The 13,093-nt window shown below is 43.9% G+C and overlaps 1 long non-coding RNA gene across 2 annotated transcripts; it reads left to right on the top strand.

The window, feature by feature from the left end:
• Nucleotides 1-1,256: 1,256 nt before the first annotated feature.
• LOC136794684 (uncharacterized) lies at nt 1,257-10,722 on the top strand. 2 transcript variants are annotated; one of them, XR_010841764.1, is made up of 4 exons: nt 1,257-1,515; nt 6,686-7,060; nt 8,449-8,568; nt 10,424-10,722. It is a non-coding gene; the product is annotated as an uncharacterized lncRNA (long non-coding RNA). The 2 variants fall into 2 exon arrangements; XR_010841765.1 differs by lacking the exon at nt 10,424-10,722 and adding an exon at nt 8,840-9,000.
• The last annotated feature ends 2,371 nt before the right edge of the window (nt 10,723-13,093 follow it).

Raw genomic sequence — 13,093 nt, forward strand, 5'->3', positions numbered from 1 at the left:
GAGTAGCATTACCCCTTTGGGTGAACTGGATCTAGTTAAGGCTTGGCCTCTATAATGAAGTTTGATGTCTTCTCTGCTTTTTTTGGAATGGTTTTGCATGGTTCTTTTGAAAAGTAACTTATTTTCCAGTAATTTCAAGTGTATAAAAAAAAACTTTAAGAAGCAGTACAAAGTACTCACATTTGCCACCTCACATAAAATACTCCAGTGTGTTTTATGCAATCCTGGGATACTCTCCCAGGGAACCAGCACATAAACCTGAAAAGTGGAAATTTCATGGTTCTACTTTGTAATCCTATCCACAGACCCATTTCAACTTTCGTCATTGCCTCAACTGTATGGAAATGTCTTTTCCCATTTTGATCCAGTTTTCTTTTTCTGAATCTGTTACTGAGACTTTCCCTCAATTTTTTCTTTCTTTCTTTTTTTTTTTTTGGCTTTATGGCAAGTGGGATCTTAGTCCCCGAGACCAGGGATTGAACCCACGCACCCTGCATTGGAAGCGCGGAGTCTTAACTGGACCACCAGGCATTTTCAAAACCTTTATGGATTTAAAGCACACAAGATGATTATGAACTGAGTGGCCTTTTCAGTATGACTTCTTTGACTTAGAATGTTTTCAGTGTTTATCCATGTTGTAACACGTATCATCAGTGCTTCATTTTTTTCATTGTGATTAAAAAGACATAACATTGACCATTTGGAACCATTTTGAGTATACAGTTCTGTGGCATTAACTACATTCGCGTTGTTGTACAAATAGTCTCAGCATCCATCTCCAGAACTTATTTTCCCCATGGGACATTATGTATCAATTTCTCTACATTTTTGCCAACATTTGTTATTTTAGGTTTTCTTGATTATAGGCTTTCTAGTGTTTGTGGAGGGGCATGGCATTATGGTATTAATGAGCATTTCCATCATGACTAACGATGTGTAACATCTCTTCCTGTGCTCGTTGACCATTTGTATGTCTTATCTGGGGAACGGTTTTTTCAAGTCCTTTTTCCATTTAAAAAATTGGGTTGTTTGCGGGGGCCTGCAGCTCTCCCGGCCCAAGCCGGTCCCGCCAAGCGCTCCTCCTGGCGCCGCTGCCAGCCTGGAGTGGTCTCCGCGCCTCTGGGGCCCACGCGCCAGGCCATCGCTGGCGGCCTCGCAGGGGCGCCGCTTCCTCCCTCGCGCTCGCAGGAGAGGAGACGCCCGGCCCCAGGCACCCGTGCCGGAGCGCTGAGACGGTGCTGTGCCGCGCAGACGCTGCGCGGGCGGCACGGATTTTGTTCGTCATTGGCTGCGGTTCAGCTGCGCGCAGCGGCGGTCTGCGCGCCTCTCCCGGAAGTGCGCGTCCCAGCCAGAGCGCACCTGGTGCGGGGCGTCCGCGGGGCTCCTCGCCGTCCGCCCCCGGAGAGCCGGCCCGGGTCTAGGGAGCCAGCGCGCGGCGGCTGCGAACGACCCGTCCCGTGGGTCCCTGGCACCCCGGCGGCATCGGAGCGCGGAGCCGAGGGCCGCAGACAGCAGGTAAGGGGACAGGGGCTCGGTGGGGGTGGGTGGAGGAGGGAACCACGCATCACACCTGAGCTGTTTGGTACAGTCGCGGAGCCCCCTAACCTGGCGGCCGCAGGAAGGGCTCGCCTTTGAGTGACATGCCCGAGCCTACCCTCTCCAATTTTACAAAACATCTGCTGGTGTAAAGCTCACTCCCGCGCGGTTTTCTCAAGCAGCCAAGTGCCCCATGCCAGGTCTCTGCAAGCAGAACCGGAGAGGGGCTGGTTGCCCTGAGACACTTGCCCTTGGCCTATGGCACATCCAAGGGATTTATCCTGCATGGTGATTTCACCTGCTGGGACTACTCCAACCCCCAGCCCACACTGGCGAGCTGGGCCAGCCGTGCTTCCTGCACTTCTCCAGCCCTGGCCGGCCCTTGGCCTCCTGCTGGGATGGGAAAGGGAAGGGTCCTAGAATTGCACCTTAGAAACTAGCCAGGGGGCATGGATTTTAAAACATGGTGGTCACCCAGGCAGCAGAGAAGGGAGAAGGGCACCTTGCTGCCCTTTCAGTGTGGAATCGGTGGCGCTCCTGCTGAGAGGGCCCTTTCCATGGGGACCCCATGCAGTGTGTTTGGTGTCTTGGAACTGGATAATTAGAACTTGTACAATTTTCAAATTATGCGGTCCTTTAAAAACAAAACCCCTAGAACCTCTAAGTGTTCTATAAATTGAGGTCTAAAAATTGAAAGTCTGTTTTGCTTACACTGTGACATTATATTAAGAAATGTAGGGCTTCCCTGGTGGCGCAGTGGTTGAGAGTCCGCCTGCCGATGCGGGGGACGCGGGTTCGTGCCCCGGTCCGGGAGGATCCCACGTGCCGCGGAGCGGCTGGGCCCGTGAGCCGTGGCCGCTGAGCCTGCGCGTCCGGAGCCTGTGCTCCGCAACAAGAAAGGCCACAACAGAGAGAGGCCCGCGTACTGCAAAAAAAAAAAGAAAAAAAGAAAAAAGAAATGTACATTTATTGAGGAAAGAGTCAGAATACGGAAGGAAACAGAGAACTCAGAGGTACCACTGCAGTTTGGCAAAGGCCATGGGAGTTAATTTGTAAATGCTGCTGGCTTTCAGTAGCCTGCAGCCATTCTCTTCCTGCGGCTGAGCCGGTATGATGGTCTAGTGGGTTGCTCTACTCTTCTTTTGTAGAAATCCAGCTCTGAGCCATATGTTGATGTGTAAGAATTTCCTGTATTAGGTTCCCAGGCAAATCCTGGAGGGCCAGGGGGATTCCTGCCTTCATTATACCTGCCTGTTTGACTGAAAACCAGCAATGACATATTTTTCTTTACATCTGGTTTTTGGTCTACCCTCCAGAGCTTAGAGTAGCTATTTCCCCTCTCCCTCAGTAGGCTCGGGTTCCTGGAATGAGTTATAGTCAGATGCCTGTGTTTTTATAGATGAGGAAACTGAAACCCAGAAAGGGTGGAAGCGTGCCCAAGGGAGAATGGGAGAGCCTGCCAGGAACCCTGATTCCTGGCTTTTTAATGAGCTTCCTAAACAGCAGGGTCATTAATTGGCGAGTGATGACATAGAGGATAAACTACTGGTGAAACTGTAAAAGCCTTTTGTTAAGAACGTGCCCACCAGATGTGCGTATTATGGAGTGTTTTCACTGCATTCCCAACACCTGGGAGGGTGCTGGGCAGAGGGTAGATGTTTAATAGATTTATTGAATAAGTTCAATTTCATATAATTATATCAATGGAAGAGTCAGCAACGCTAGGAGGAGTATTGGAACAGTGGTCCTCACACTTTGGTACTTCACAGATCAGTAAAAAAAAGAAAACTGTTTTAATAAGGCGGACTGTAACAGAATTCCTAATTTTTAATTTTATCCCACAGGGATATTTTTAAAATAAGAAAACAAATCTCACCCATCATCTACAAGGCTGTTGGAGGTCTTTTGAGGACCCTGCACAAGGGAGTTTCTATCCTGTGTGACACGCCTGCTTCAGCCTCTCCCCAAGCCAGCAACCTGGGACAGCTGAATACACCTGAAGTTTCTTCTTCCTTTAGTTCTCCCTTTCCTCTTCTAAACAGCTCCAGCCTGCTTCCTCTTGCTCTTCCCCCCACAAAGCTACCTGCTGGGCTTCCCTGAATATGACTACCAGCCTCCATCCCTCATTTCCTTTCCTAATCCCGAGTCCCTTCTCTTAACTGGATTTCCCTGTTCTCCATTTAGGCACCTTTGCCCTTGCCCAGAGGACTTTTGCCCTGTAGACTCCTGTGATTATCTCCTCTCTTTGGAGTCCCTTGTAGTTCCCTATATATGTTAGGGTAAGCTTGTGTATTTCTTCCCAAAGGCCTTTTGGAATTCACATTGAGTCTGTAGGTTGCATTATATATTACTGCCATCTTAACAAGTCCTTCTGTCGCCATGGGATATCCTCACATTTATTTAGGATTTCTTTCAGCAATGCTTTGTAAGTGCCAGTCTTGCATCCTAAATAAATCAATTCCAAAGTATTGGGCTTCCCTGGTGGCGCAGTGGTTGGGAGTCCGCCTGCCGATGCAGGAGACACGGGTTCGTGCCCCGGTCCGGGAAGATCCCACATGCCGCGGAGCGACTAAGCCTGTGAGCCATGGCCGCTGGGCCTGCGCGTCCGGAGCCTGTGCTCCGCAACGGGAGAGGCCACAACGGTGAGAGGCCCGCATACCGCAAAAAAAAAAAAAAAAAAAAAATTCCAAAGTATTTTAATAATGTTGACATTATTGAAAAGGGAATTGTTTTCTTAAATTCCTTTTCAGATTATTAATTGTGAGTGTATACAAATAAAACTAGGTAATCATTAATTTTTCCAGTTTGGACACCTGGTTAGTTATTTTAAACTTCTGGTTACAACCCAGCACTGCATTATTAGGTTGCTTAGTTTATTCTTGCTTTGGCTTCTGTTTTCATTTAACATTTCTCCTTGTGGGTTTTTTTTTCTTTGTATTTCTTTTTCATACTTCAAGATTATCCTCGCTTGTATATTTAGTGTCTCAATCATAGTTTCAGTCATTTCTTCAAAGAGTCCCTGGTCCTTTTTAATTAGAGAATGATATTCAAAACATACGTGTGGGAGCTAAATGTGCTCAGCTGACAATATGTGGAAATGTATGCATGTTTTTCAGCCTGTGCGTATACACATAAATATAAGGATTTCTATGTGGTAAAATATCTGTAAACATGTGAGGCTAAATATAATTTATGCTCATGTCTCCAACCTGATCCATTATGCCATGGAGATTGTAACCTTCTCCCTTTGTTTGACTGTAACTTCCCACTGCAGTGGTAAGAAACCTGGCTTCCACCACCTGTCCTCTATTGAATTCAGTGCTTGCTACTTTTGATTGCTGATACAGTAGTTTCAGGACTGTTACCTACTTCTCCTATGGGAAAGAACTGAAGAGTCCACTGTTTATGTAGGGCATATATTGCCTTTGGTCTGCAGGTTCTGTTCATTCCCAGGGTTGACTTAGGTCAGCCATCTTGTCCCCATCACCCACAGTGAGTTTTTTTCATACATTTCTAAGTCAGACTCTTTCTTACATTCTCTGTTCCACTCTATGACATCCCCGTATCAGAAACAACTAAATTTGGATAGATTATGATTTACTTGTTGGGGTCTAAAAATCTTTGGGTTTAGACACATGCATAGTGGCAGGTAAGCATCACTAAAGTATCATGTGGAATGTTTAACCCACTACCTCATAGCCTGTTTATTAACTCTGTTTTGCCTTTTCCAGAATGTTGTGTAAGTGGGGTCATATCATGTATAGAACTTCAGGCTGCATTCTTTCACTTAGCAATATAAATGGAAGATTCATCCATGATTTTTGTATGGTTTGGTGGTTCATTCCTTTATATTTCTGAGTACTATTCCATTGCATGTGTATGGGAGGAAAAATAATTTTCCCTCTACACTTCTTTGTTTCTCCTTGAGATCGCCGCCCCCCCCACCCCCACCACCGTAACGAAACGCAGAAGAACTGGAGAAAAACAAGTAGATGTTTAATAGCACGCATACCTCCTGTATACTTGGAAGATACCTAGGAAAACTGAGTCACTCCCTGAAATGGCCCAAGCAAGTAACTTAAATGCTATTTTCAGCTAAAAACAAAAGAAAGATGTTAGGGGAGTGGGGAAAGCCAGTTGGGAGGTTATGAGGCAAAGTACAGTAAACAAGGGTATGGATATTACGCAGATTTACATCCCGGCCTTCTCCATTGACAAGCTTTTCTTGAGACTTAGTCACCCTTCAATTCCTGGTACAGGGAGGGAGACATCCTTACAAATGGAGATTTCCCTAATAAATGCACAATTACTTCCTAGAAGGGCATTTTCAAACATTCTCCTGGGTCTGCTGTTTTTTAATCAGTCCAAAATAATCCTTATGTTAAACAGGCATATCTTGGGGTGGCATATTCTGCTCCCCTTGATATTTATGTGGCCTAATTTGATTATGAATTCATCTACAGAAGGATATCCTGATATCTTTAAGTTGTTTTTTGTTTTTTGCGGTACACGGGCCTCTCACTGTTGCGGCCTCTCTCGCTGCGGAGCACAGGCTCAGCGGCCATGGCTCACGGGCCCAGCCGCTCCGCGGCATGTGGGATCTTCCCGGACCGGGGCACGAACCCGTGTCCCCTGCATCGGCAGGCATACTCCCAACCACTGCGCCACCAGAGAAGCCCCCCATCTTTAAGTTTTTAAGCCATTTTGAGTAGAGCTGTTGTGCATTATTTTATGCTAGTTTTTGTTTGAACAGTTTTTCAAAGCAGTTGTCTAAATACAAGAGGTGTGCTTATTGTATCCTAAGATGAGACTGTTTAGCTTTGGAAAAAACTGCCAAACTATCTTCCAAAGTTGGCTGTACATGCATTCCACCAGGATCTTGAGTATGTTTTTGTCTGATTTATTTACTATCAGTATACCCTCTTTGGCCAGGTGTCTATTTCGATCTTTACCAGTTATTAATGGGATTGTTTGCTCTAGAGTTCTTGGTATAATTTTGCTACAAATCCTTTATCAGATGCATGTTTTGAAGATATTTTCTCCTGGTTTGTGGTTTGTCTTTTGGATTTCTGAATAAGGTCCTTCACAGAGTAGAAATGTATAATTTTTTAAAGTCCATGTTATTAATTTATTTTTAAAAATTTTGTAGATTGCCTTTTAGTGTTGTGTGCTAAAACTCATCACCAGACCCTTGACTTGCCTGGTGGCACAGTGGTTAAGAATCCACCTGCCAATACAGGGGACATGGGTTCTATCCCTGGCCCAGAAAGATCCCACATGCCACAGAGCAGCTAAGTCCATGCGCCACAACTACTGAGCCCATGCACCTCAACTACCAAAGCCCGTGTGCTCTAGGGCCCGTGCTCCACAAAAAGAGAAGCCACCACAATGAGAAGCCTATGCACCGCAACAAAGAGTATCCCCCACTCGCCACAACTTGAGAAAGCCCGCGTGCAGCAATGAAGACCCAACGCAGCCAAAGGAAGAAAAAGACAGAACAAAACAAGTCATCACCAGACCCAAGGTCATGTAGAAATTCTTCTGTTTTCTTGTAAAATTGTATAGTTTTGTCATTTGTCTATGGGCAATTTTGAGTGAATTTTGGTGTCAGTTGTAAAGTGTGTGTCTATGTTCATTTCATTCCATGTGATTTTTTAACATAATTGTTCCTTAGCCATTTACTGAGAAGACACGGTGAGAAGACAGGGTGAGATATTTGGCTGTGTTTCAGTTCGGATCTCCAAACTTAGTGTCCACAGCAGAACTGCATTTGGGATGAGGCCTCTGGGGTGTGTGAGAGCACTGCTCCCTGCTCTTCTCTGCTGGCCCACAGGGGGCGCCAAACCCACCTCTCTGACCCGCAGGGCACAGGCACATTGTGCCCTCAGACTTGGCTCCCTGCACAGCTGAGAGGGGCTTTGTCTCCTTGGGATGTGTCAGGGCTCAGGTTTCTGGATAGTGGGGCTGCGTCCCTGCTGACAGGAGCTGGGTTGCATCAGTACCCGCCAGCAAGGAGGCCCTGCAAGAGGGGAAAAATGAGGACAAAGTAGAGAGAAGTTTCCTGTGTGCAGCTGAGTGCTGAGGGGGGAGGTCCATCCTCAGAGGACTCCGGAAGGAAAGAGCTTGATGTGGAAACTTGGATTTTTAGTTTTGTGTGTGATGTAGATGTTGACCAGTGATGTTCTTTGGCTTGTGGTGTCCAGTTTTCCTGGCACTGTTTGAGGCACCGGTCCTTTCCTCTTTGTGTGTTCTTGCCCGGATTTTCATGAAGTAACTGACCACGTACATGTGAGGTTATTTCTGGGCTCTCTTCTGTTCCCCTAGTCCATGTGTCTGTGTTTGCGCCAGCTCCTCACTGTGCTGGTTACTACAGCTCCGTGATAGTTTGAAGTCAGGGAGGGAGAAGCCTCCAGCTGTGTTCTTTTGCAGAATCTCTTGGCTGTGCAGGGTCCTTAGTTGTTCCATACTAATACTAGGATTGTTATTTCTATGTCTATGAAAAATGCCATTGGATGTTATACTGTGATTGCCGTGAATTTGTTGATGGCTTTGGTTGCAATAGACATTTTATTAAGGCATTCTTCCAATGCATGAACACGGAATATTTTCCTGTTTATTTGTGTTTTCTTCAATTTCTTTATCAACGCTTTATAGTTTTCTAAGTACCGGTCTTTCATGTCCTTGGTTAAATTTGTTCCTAGATATTTTATTCTTTTTGATGCAGTTGTAAGTGGGATTGTTTTCTTAATTTTTCTTTCTGATGGTTCATTATTAGTGTATGGAAACACTACTGATTTTTGTATATTGATTTCATATTCTTCAACTTCACTGAATTTATTTATTTGAACAACTTTTCTGTGAAGTGAGGTGGGAAATTGTATTTCTAAAATCTCACTGTTTCTCCTTCACCAGGGCATCCAGAGGACCCAAGACATGGTGGCTACTAATATACCCTTCCCACAGTGCTTCTTAATACTATGTGGACTCCTACAAGGGCAATTAGTATCACAGCTTCGGATGAACTCGGTCTGGGTAAGTCTTGGCCTCTATAACAAAGTTTGATGTCTGTCTTATCTGCTTTTCTGACATGGTATTGAGATGGTTGTTTTGAAAAGTAATTCACTTTCCAGTAATTTTAAATGCACAGAAAACTTTCAGTAATGGTAAAAAGTATTCACATTTGCCACTTCACCCAAAATACTCCATGTGTTTTATCCATCATGGGGGCATTCTCCAGAGGGACCAGCACATAACCCTGAAATGAGGAAACCGTATTGTTTCCACATTGTCATTTAATCCACAGGCCCACTTCCACTTTCACCAGCCGTCCCACCTGCAGAAAAATGTCTTTTTCCATCCTGATCCAGTTTTCTTTTTTTGGAACCATTACTGACATTTTCCCTCATTTGGACAACCTTGATGGATTTAAAGCGGACCCGATGAGTATGGGAGCTGGGTGGCCTTTTCTGCATGGAATTTTTTCACTAATGATGTTTTTAATGTTTATTCATGTTGTAACATGTATCAGTACTACATTATTTTTTTCCCATTGTAATTAAAGAGAAAGAACATGACATTTCCCATTTACATCATTTTAAGTATATAGTTTAACTCCCTTCATGTTGTTGTACAAACAAGTTTAATAATGTGTACCTCCTGTGTGCATGCGAGAAACCCAGGAAATTGAGCAACACCCTGAAATAGCCCAAGACATCACCATAGATACCGTTGTGGTCTAAAAACAAAAGAAAGGAAGGGGATGGTGGTTGTGCAGATTTAAGTCTTTGCCTTCACTACTGATAAGGGTTTCCCAAGACTGTCATTCTTCTATTCCTGGTGCAGAGCGGGAGACTACCTTTCAAATGGAGATTTCCCTTATCACTGTACATTTGCCTCACAGAAGAGCCATCTCGAATTGGGTTTCAGAGATCCTCATGTGTCTTCTTTAAAAATAATCAGTCACAAATAATCCTTATGCCCAAGAGGTATATTTGGGGGTAGCATTAGCTCCCCTTCTCTTGGATGTCTCCCAGTTTGCTTGTGCATTCATGTACTGGAGGACATCCTGATATTTTAAAGTTTCTAGCCATTATGAGAAGAGTTGCAGTGCATAACTGCCTGATAGTTTTTGTTTGGACACTGTTTTCCAAAGTGGTTGACTAAATACTAGAGGTGTGATGTTGGATCCTCAGGTGAGCCTCCTGTAGCTTTTGAAAAAACTGCCAAAGTGTCTTTCCAAGTAGCTGTATATGTGTTTCATCAGCAGTAAAGGAGACTTCATTTTGTTCCTCACCCTCCATCAATCAGTAGTGTCATTCTTTCTGGAGTTTAGTGGTTCTAATAGGCAGTGCTAGTTCACTGTTTTAATTTGTAATTCTGTAATGATATGTGATGTGAGCATATTTTAATATGCTTGTTTACTATCTGTATATTTTCTTTGAGCAGGTGTTCAGATCTTTACCCATTTTTAATGGGGTTGTTCTAGAGTTTTTGGTATAATGTGACTACAAATCCTTTATCAGATAAGTATTTTGTAAATATATTTCTCTCAGTTTCTGGCTTGTCTTTAGGTTTTCTGAGTAAGGTCTTTCACAGAGTTAAATTTTTAGTTTTTTAAAGTCCATGTCATGAATTTTACTTCTTTTTGAATAGAGTTTTAGGGATTTGCTTGTTAAAATTCATCACCAAACCCAGGGTAGGTAGATTTTCTTCTTGTTTTCTTCTAGAGTGTTTATAGTTTTGCATTTTAAAATTGTCAGTGGACAGTTTTGAGTGAACTTTGGTGTAAGTTGTAAAGTTTCTGTCTACATTCGATTGCATAAGGTTTCCAGTTATTTTTTGTATAACTAGTTTTGGAGAAGTCCTGGGCTATATGGCTCCATTTCAGGTTGAAGTTCCAAATTTCGTGGATTCTGCAGGCTTGCCAGCTGGGAGCATGGCCTCCACTGAAGCGAGCTGTTGTGGCCTGCAGTTCCCAGCCGGCCAGCAGGCGGCGCCAAACCCAGCTCTCTGATCCTGGAGGTGTCTGTGTTCCAGTGACGGGCTCGGTTCCTTCGGGAACTGGGCACCTCACCCAGCCGACAGAAGCTCAGCGTCCTCAGGGTCGGCCGTGGGTTCAGCTTCAGGTCAGAGCTGGGTGGAGTCCACGCAGGCAGGAGCCAGACGTCTTCAGGATACCACAGGAGTGAAAGGTGAGGGAAAGTGGGGAGAAGCTTCCTGCGAGTGGCTGATGCCAAGGGGGGTGGGGGGGTCCATTTCCAGAGGACCCAGAAGAGGAAGGGCTTGATGTGGAAAACTGTGGAATTTACTAAGTTACTGTTGTTCTTTGGCCTGTGGCGTCCAGCGTTCTTGGCACTGTTTGTTGAGAGGGCTGTCCTTTCCCTATTTTGTGTTCATGGCTCCTTTGTTGCACAATAACTGGCCACATACGAATGGGTGTATTTCTGTGCTCTCTATTCTGTTGCTCTGGTGTATGTGCCTATTTTTGTGCCAATATCACACTGTTTTGGTTACAGTCGCCTCATCATATTGTTTGAAGTCAGGGAGCAAGATACGTCCGGCTGTGGTCTCGTTTCTCAGGACTTCTTTTCCTATTTGGGGTTCTCTGTTGTTCCATACAAGTGGTAGGATTGTTTTGTTTCTGTGAGAAATGCCGTTTGAATTTGGTAGAGATTGCAATTACTGTGTACCCCACTTTGGCGGAATGAGTGTTTAAACAGTATTAATACTTCCCACACCTGAGCATGGACTATCTTTGCATTTATTTGTGTCTTAATTTCTTTATCAGTGTTTTATAATTTTCAGTGTGCAGATCTTTCACATCCGTGGTTAAATGTATTCCTAGGTATTTTGTTCTTTTTAATGCTATTGTTACACGGGATTGTTTTCTTAATTTCTCTTTCTGAAATTTTATTAGTATCTAGAAAGTCAACTGATTTTTGTGTACTGCTTTTGTATAGTGCAAACTTAGTAAATTCCTTTATTACTCTTAATAGTTTTTTTTGGTGGTTTGAGGTTGAAAATTGGAATGCAAAAATCTCACTATTTCTACCATATCCCAAGCTGTATGCAACAGCCAAGACATAGTGGTTCCTAATAAAATCTTCTCACAGTGCCTTTTAATAACATGGGGACTCTTACAATAAAAATGAGCTTCATCATTTTGGGAGAACTGGATCTGGCTAGGGCTTGGCCCTTATGATGAAGTTTGATGTCTTTTCTACTTTTCAGGCGTGGTATTGACATGGTTGTTTGGAAAATGTATTTACTTTGTAGTAATTTCAGAGATACAGAAAACTTGCAGTAGCGGAACAATGTACACTTTATCTCGAAGCCCAGATTCCTCAGTCATCATTGATTTTCCACATCTGCCAATCTAAATGAAAACCTCCAGTGTGTTCGACCTCAAACAGAGACACTCTCCCAGTGGACCACCGCCAAATGAGGAATTATTATGGTTTTCACTTTATAATCCCATCCACGGGCCCTGTTCAGCTTTTACCACTTGCCCCAACTACATGGAAATGTGGTTTTCTATTCTGATCCAGTTTTCTTTTTCTGGAACTGTTCTTGAGACTTTCCCTTATTTATAGAACCTCGATGGATTTAAAGTACGTAAATGAATACGATCTGGGTGGTCTTTGCTGTATGGCTTCTTTCTCTTCGGATGTTTTCAATGTTCATTCATGTTGTAGCATGTATGAGTACTTCATTCATGTTTGTCATTGTGATTAAATCCATACAACGTAATGTTTGCCATTTCAACCACTTTAAGTATGTAATTCTACGACATTAACCACATTTACATACATTAAACACCAACTCTCTTCAACCCCTGGGAATCACATTCTACTTTCTTTCTTTGAATTTGACTTATTAGGGTATCTCATACTAGTGAAATCATAGCATGTTTGTGCCTTTTTGGTCTGGTTTGTTTCAGTTAACATAATGACTTTAAGGTTCATCCACATTGTAGCATGTGTCGGAACTACCTTAGTTTTAAAGGCTGAATCATATTCCATTGTGTATATACCACAATTTGTTTATGGAATCATCTATCCGTGGACACTTGGATTCCTTCCATCTCTGACCAGTATGAATAGCACTGGTATGAATATGAGTGCACAAATATGTGTTTCAGTCCCTGCTTTCAAACCTTTTGGGTATACACCCCGAAGTGGAATTGACATTTCATATGTTAATTTCATGTTAAGTTTTTGCTATAGTGTATTCCACAGTGGCTGCACCATTTCACTTTATTTTATTTATTTATGTATTTATTTATTTTGCGGTACGCGGGCTTCTCACTGCTCTGGCCTCTCCCGTTGCGGAGCACAGGCTCCGGACGCGCAGGCTCAGCGGCCACGGCTCACGGGCCCAGCCGCTCTGCGGCACGTGGGATCTTCCCGGACCGGGACACGAACCCGTGTCCTCTGCGTCGGCAGGCGGACTCTCAACCACTGCGCCACCAGGGAAGCCCTCACTTTATTTTTTATATAGCAGAAAAATGGAAGTCTTTGAATCTACCCTATTTTGCATATCCATTTCATCCACTGAT

Source organism: Kogia breviceps, chromosome 8 (assembly GCF_026419965.1).
Source record: "Kogia breviceps isolate mKogBre1 chromosome 8, mKogBre1 haplotype 1, whole genome shotgun sequence".
In the NCBI taxonomy this organism is placed as follows: Eukaryota; Metazoa; Chordata; class Mammalia; order Artiodactyla; family Physeteridae; genus Kogia; species Kogia breviceps.